The 7,370-nt window shown below is 34.1% G+C and overlaps 1 long non-coding RNA gene across 1 annotated transcript; it reads left to right on the forward strand.

Annotated features, from left to right (window-relative positions):
- The first annotated feature begins 249 nt into the window (after positions 1 to 249).
- On the forward strand, positions 250 to 6,285 carry LOC119638384. Its single transcript, XR_005247430.1, has 3 exons — positions 250 to 641; positions 1,059 to 1,727; positions 1,883 to 6,285. It is a non-coding gene; the product is annotated as an uncharacterized LOC119638384 (long non-coding RNA).
- Positions 6,286 to 7,370: the final 1,085 nt, after the last annotated feature.

Raw genomic sequence — 7,370 nt, forward strand, 5'->3', positions numbered from 1 at the left:
TCACCAAAATTACTTCTTTTCACAGTGAATGCTTCCACATCAACTTACGGAGATCGAAGCGTTGCCACCTTAACTTGTAATTTTTTTACTGACTGATGAAAACGAAAAAAGAAATTTTGGCAACTCTATGCAAAGCGATTGTACCGTCGTGAATAGTAATTGAAAAAGGACCCAAAGAATTTTAATTCAATACAAGTGGTTCGTATCTCCTTTGCTCTTGGTTTGTTAAAATCAGTGCTTAAGTAATGGTACTCTTATTGTAATTATTAATTATGGAACGTTAACAGGTTAAAAATGAAAATTCAGTGGAGAATAGATAAGTTCGTTAAAGGTATGACTTGGTAACTCTGCGCAAAGCACCCACCCGCCATTAGTAGTCCTTATTAGAAAGAGCAAAGAATAAAAGATAATTTCGATAGAAACTGTGGCAAAATAAAAATGGTACAGACTTAATTAATTCTATGTAATCGCGGCTTCAAGGAAAGTAGTTTCATCTCGTGACAATGGAAGTCAATTTATGGAAATTATAACACAACTAGCATCGGAGCAATTTTGTTTAAAAAGCAAAAAAAAAAAATTTGTAAGCGATAATAGGTGACGGCGACTATATAAATGTCACTTTGTTGCTTTTGAAAATGAAGGTAAGAAAATATTCGAATTTCCTTTTGACAACTACAACATTGCATTAGAGTTACGTGAAGTATAGTAACAGTAGGTTTTAAGCAAAAAAAATGGACAAAGCCTCTGATCACAAAAAAATGTGTAAAAACAAAAGGCATGCGGCTATATAGATGTCACTTTGGCACAAACTGCTTTTTAAATGGGAGGTAAGCAAATCGTCATTTTTTTTTTTCAAGAGATTATTTAATGGCTGGAAACGTGCGCAGCTAAAGTACTGCGTGGTATTTTAAGGTTAGATTTCAGCTAACGGGAAATGTAGACGTCAGTTCGTATTCATGGCTTTGGTTAAGGCTGACCTCGTTTCAGCAAATTTTGATTTATTTCCATCGTCTTTCCACACAGTTTTTTAAATTATTTTCTTCTTGACTTTTTTACAGTGTATTTGAAGAAAATCATCTCAATGAAGGGGCGTTATGCAAAAGCATGGGATGATGATCATTTTATGCACTATAAAATGCTCTAAAGCAGCATTATTTACTGCCTTCGCTAACAAACATACGCAAATGCTAAAGAATGACGATAATGTCAATAAACTTCATCTTAATACTTACGTTTGAGATGTTCAAGTTGTGCAGAGTGATTAGCGTAATATGATATGATGCCCCTAGGAGAGCTTAAGTCTTGGAATTTTGATGTTACAATCACGCATCGAACACCGCAATCCCAATTCATGTTTCGAGAAGCACATAGCTACGAAAATTAAAACTGTGTCATGGAAAAAACGATCTAAAGATCCCGTTGACGATTACTAATTGATATTAACATAAACCAAAACTGGTTGTTATGATTTGAATGTTATTGCAATTGTACACCGAACTTTCGGAGTGATTTCCACAAAACCGAATGGCTACTTCTTTTGTATCCTTAAATTCACTTTTGCGCTTCCATGTGCAAATGTTTCTGAAAGTGAAAACATAGTTTAATTTTGAAGGCGGTTCCAGATTGGTCGGTATGCCGCTTGATAATTCCGGAAGCATTAGCTGCAACCATTTATACCAACGCAAATTCTTGGCTGTTCTATCCAGGAATTACAGTTATTTGAAAAGGTAAGTTTATTATTTTAGAAGGGACTGACTCTCAGCAATATTTAAAATCGTGCGGTTAAAGGCAGGCAGGAGTGTATGGTTATGCTTTGAAAAAAAAAAACTAGTGTTAATGTAAGTGGCAGATTGTTCTTAAACGTGAATTTTCTCGGTTTCAGATGAATGGCGTCGGGGATGAAAGACGGGAAAAGAAAGCCATCAACTTTTGCTTAAGCATAACTGCGGAATTATATTAATATTTTTCACCACAGTAACTAATTTTCGAAGCGGAGAAAATGTAGTGCATTACGGACGTAGCGGTGAGTGTAATAAACAGCACCTTGATAGAATCAATAAAGATTTAGAACTAAGACATCGAAATTGTTAATACGAAAGTACAATTATAGCCGCATAAATAGTATTCTTTTTCTAAAGCTGAAATGATGCCCATGAAATCCAGAAATACTTTCACTAATTAATGATAATTTATTAAATTAGATATGTCAACTTTTTTATTATACGTCTTGAAGAAAAATTTATTATTAATTTATATTTGATATTATTATTGTTGCTATTATTGTTACATTACCAAATACCTGCAATGTCCAGAAACATATATCGGAGATTTTATAAAATATTCTCCATTGGTCCCAAGAATGCAAGGAATAATTGTTTTAAGAAGTACTTTTGTATTTAACACTAAGGCATACCAGATTTGTCCTTCTCAGTCCAAGAAATATGCATAAGAGATGATTTCAAGGCTTTTTTGATCATTTATTTTTTGCTGATGTATTCCTAACTTAAATCGAGATATCATGCTTAAGATTAAGCTACTACAAATTCGCTATAAGACATGTACAGATTTCTTACTTGTTTGAAACGATATATTCCACTCTTTAATGAGTAGAAAAGTGGTTGAACACCAAGAAGTAATACGTTTCCTTACATCACTCGCGTCACGACAAGACCGATAGAATTGCGGAAAGCCCTGAGTACATTTAACAAACCCTGAAAGCTATTGAACAATGTGGTTTTACTAAAATTATAACATGAAGTGTGGCTTTGCGTTTTAATGAACATTAAAAAAATAATAACGAAACGAATAATAATAATATTTATTAATAATATTTAATAATAATTATAAATAAATAAGAGTAAGTGTTTTCAAATATGATTTCCTTATATCGGTGAACGAAACGCACTTAAATATCTCCGTTGAAGCGCCTTATGTGTCGATCACATTTGTACAGCAGTTTGCGGATTGGCCCAGTTTTTGTAGACAATATTGGTGTTGTTATATTGACTCTTCCCACTTTCCATTGCCGCTTGATTAAAAAGTAATTTGAATAAATTGTGAGTTAAACTGTGAAGAATTTTGAAATTAAAAAGGAAAAAAAATAATTTAAAAGTAATTGAAAGGGTAAATTCATTTTTGAAAAAAGTATATTTGCACGCTGTTGTTGCACTACATGTGTAAACTTAATCGTGTTAAACATCGCACACATAAATATATAGTTGTAAAAGCGATTTCTTTGTATTTACGTACTTAAAATTTGTCTACCCATTTTTTAAAATAATTTTTAATGAATAAGGAAAGTAAATGTAGAAAGAAAAGTAGGGAGTTTTTATGCGTCTTCAAATTGGAAGAAAAATTTTGTAAGAAGTGCATTAAATGCAAACTAAAACAATATTGAGAAGAATTCTTTCAAATCAATGGTGAACATGTGCCTGCACTTGGGGTTTTAATCAAAATTTTCTGTGTTCTTCTTCGTAATCTCAATTGGTGGTCGGCGTCCTGACAAGGTTCTATTACGCACGAGCGTGCTCGACTGACATATATTCTCATACTCCAAGAAGGAATAATTCCTTGATATTCAAATCCTACCATGTTTTAAATTCATGATTTATATTGACGTACCACCAAAGAAATTATACCCCAAGTGACAAGATCGCATAAACTTTAACTAATATCGGGAAAATCGCAGTATTAGGCACCCTTGTCAAATCTTCATCACCGATTCCCCTTGTGTGCGGTCCTGCCAACAAATCAAAACCTCTATTTCGGAAATTTGCTAACAGATTGACGAAGCGAGATAATGAAATTCCTTTACCTAGTCAATAAAACAAAAAAAATGGTGGGTGATAAAAACTGATAAAATATATCATTTTTAAAAGGACATTCATACATAATAACCAAAAGCAAAATCATTCATCAGCGATAATGGTAGATTCTGTAAGGTTATGTCGACCACTGGTAGTTGCTTTTGCCTGTTTCCAATGCTCACTATTAAAATTAAAAAGCTAAGTCACATATTACGCAATCTAGCGACCAACGCTTATTGAAAAAGAAAAGGACATTTTACGAAAAGAGTTACTTATCTGGGTTAAATTTTCGTTTGGCTTTGTCGTAGGCGACCAACGTTTGTATTGAAATTACGCAATAACGGAAATAATGAAGAAAATCACAAAAAAAAATGAAAAAAAGGTAAAATCAAACAAAATATTGGGTTAACTATTCCGTTGGGCGCCACTTTGTCACGATTCTGTGGCCAACGTTTAATTGAAGAATTGCAGATTGGAATTAAATTGCAAGTTATTAAACTATCACCTGTTCGTTTTGCGTTGGGCGCCACTTTGTAATGTTTTAATTACAACGCACAACGCAATCAAAAATTATATTGGAAAAAGGAATTGAAAAATGAAAACTGTATTTAATTACACCGGGTTCTAATTCCGTTGGGCGCCATTTTGTAATGTGCGACCAACTTGTATTGAAAAAAGGAAGGAAGAAAAAAAGTGCAATATATATAAAAGGGCTGAGCATCGGAATGGCAAAGAAATTTCTGCGTCAGTCCGACCCAGAAAATTCCCTTGCTCCAATTTTTCGTTAATGCTATAAGAACCTCTATATATATAGAACAAAAGGTTCACTTATTGCTGTTAGTGGTACATAAGTGTAGGTATATTTAACTTATTTATATGTCTATATATATATATATATGTTATTTATTTCTCACATCGCGCACAAGGTAATTCATTCGACGGCTGAATAATGGTATGAAAGCCATCTAATACTTGCATTTACATCCACACATCTACACATGTCATTTTTTTAATATTTCTTACAAAGCGTTAATTTTAATATTTGCTAGATTTCATTTGTTCATTTTCTTCGTTTAGGCAATCAAAAAAAAAAAGGAAAGTAAAGCAGTAGCAAAACTTTGAATTTTCTTCTCTGAAAAGCTTTCTTTAGTGCACGCAGAACAGTTGGCGTGTTCTAGGGCCTATCGTTCAACTGGGCATGGGTCGATTAGATAAGAGTGTCAAACTTTCAATTTCTCTTTTCCTATTTCTGTTCTCATGCACAGACTAATTGATTGAACATTAGAAACTGCATTATGGTTTTCTTCTTTTGTTTCTTTTTCCTTTTTTTTTTGCATGGCGTTATATTTGTGCAAAGGCTTATTTTGTTTAGTGACCAACATATCTTAAAATGGATGTATATATGTGAATACATGAGTGCGTACATCTATATATTGAAATAGAAGAGAAGCTTGTAATATAATTAGTAGACGAATTTTCCTTATTGAAAATTCTTACTTTCAGCACCACTTATGTAATTTAGCGGCTAATATAGGTGTATTATATTTAATAGGACTGCGTCTTCAAATAAAACAGTGTGTAAGAGAGTTTTTTTTTTGTAATAAAAGAACTTTCCGTTTTAAGTTACCTTAGCGCGCCGTTTGTGTAATGTAGTGACCAATGTAGGTTTATTATATTTAATAAATGATTTAATAAAATTACGAGATTTATTTTTTCTCGTTTAATGTTTTCGTTGGGCGCCATTTGTTTAACGTAGCGACCAATGTAGGTATTGTGAGGACGTTTCGTCCCTTTTCTATTGCTGGGGCACCTCAGCGTCCCAGGGAAGGATAACGCAAGACATTTGAATTCGCAAGGACTCTTTTTATTATTCTTAGCATTATTTCTTCACTTTGTTTTATCATTCACACCACTCTTTAACACGACTCTCGAACTTCGACTCATTTATTTCGACTCGCTTACTTCGACTGACTGACTTCGACTCCTCACTAAAAATTAAAACTATCCTATTCTATTCTTATTCTATTCCTTTGCTATCTTAATCTATTCTTATTCTATTCCTATGCTACCTTAATCTAGCACTACCTTCCCCTCACCAGAGACAGAGAATCCGTGAGACCAAAACGAGGGACGACTTTGGGTCCTCACAGTATATTATATTTAACATTTATAGCTATATGACAGTTAGACAAATATGAAAACTGAAGATAATAATATAAATATATATATATATATTAAATCTAAACACCATAAGATACGAATGCTCAATATGAAATTCATCATTACTATCGGACATCTGGTCTGCTTGTTCTGCAAGAAGCTCAGTAAATACCCAACATAAGAGTCCTCCAGGGTCTGGAAAACCTAAAAGATTGGCGGCGAACTTGCAAGATAGAAGAGATGCGCGATCTCGGATTCGAGAATTAATGGTTCCAGCTCTCATCGGGGCCGTATCGTGACTTTCAAACTTGTAAAAGAACATATCAATTGCAGCAATTATTTTCAAATATAAATATCAAACATAATAATGTTAGAACTTGTATTTGTGCATCCTTTACGCTTCAATGCTTTCAATACATGCTCAGTTAGAGTGTTTTTATATCCGTCGTCTGATGTTTTACTCGCACGGGTTACTCCAACCAAAAAGGTAGAGAACCAATTGTTTGCAGCTTCACCTGGATCAGTACCTACATCTAGGTTTGGTTCTTTGGCCTCTAGCTTATTTATCCGAATTAGATTTAATGGGGTTAGTTCTACTTCCCTTTTTCCCGATTTCTCGTTTGCATGGTATCCAGTCTTCGTTTAGTGTTCCTTTCCATTCACCCACCATTTTAAGTAAAAAATCAATAGCAACATTTATGCTCTTTGACATCGAAGCTTAAATCATTGACCTCAAGTATGGAGGTGGCTTTCCGGTTGCAGTATGATTTACTATTGTCACTATTGATCACCTATTGTCCTATTGGCAAGTAATTTCCCTTTCGTCAAATCATATATTTCTCTTCTTTTCATTATCTCTTCACCCTTCTTTATTTACGTTGAAATTAGTAGTTGTTTCCATACTGAAATTCACTCGTTGGATTGCTTTTCAACGAATCTCCTTTCCTACTCAACTGTCTTTTCCTCCTTGCAAGAAATGCTTCGACTGAACTCTTCCTTGGGTTTGTTTTGATCTGTCAATCTTAATGTTTGTGATTGGCTTAGTCAGTTTGGATAAAATTGCGGAAAACCCACTCTTCCGTTATGCAGTCAGATTTTGACTTCTCTCTTTTCTTGATTCCTCTCTTTAATCTCAACTGTTATACATAAAGGATGTAACGTTTCTGGCGCAATCGCGGTAGAGCGGTTTGTGAAACTCCTTTTTCTTCTCTTGCCCGCCGCGCCACATTACAATAATAAAAAAACACAAAAGAACTAACAAACAGAAAAAATTAAGGTAAACTAAATTAGCACGTCGTTGGTCCGGTATATCGTCCGTAGGTCTGTACTTTGTCCATTGGTATCTCTCCACAGTCCCCCTACCTCCCCTCACCTGCACACCACACCATACCCCATGCTTCTCTA

The sequence above is a fragment of the Glossina fuscipes genome, unplaced genomic scaffold (assembly GCF_014805625.2).
Source record: "Glossina fuscipes isolate IAEA_lab_2018 unplaced genomic scaffold, Yale_Gfus_2 88, whole genome shotgun sequence".
In the NCBI taxonomy this organism is placed as follows: Eukaryota; Metazoa; Arthropoda; class Insecta; order Diptera; family Glossinidae; genus Glossina; species Glossina fuscipes.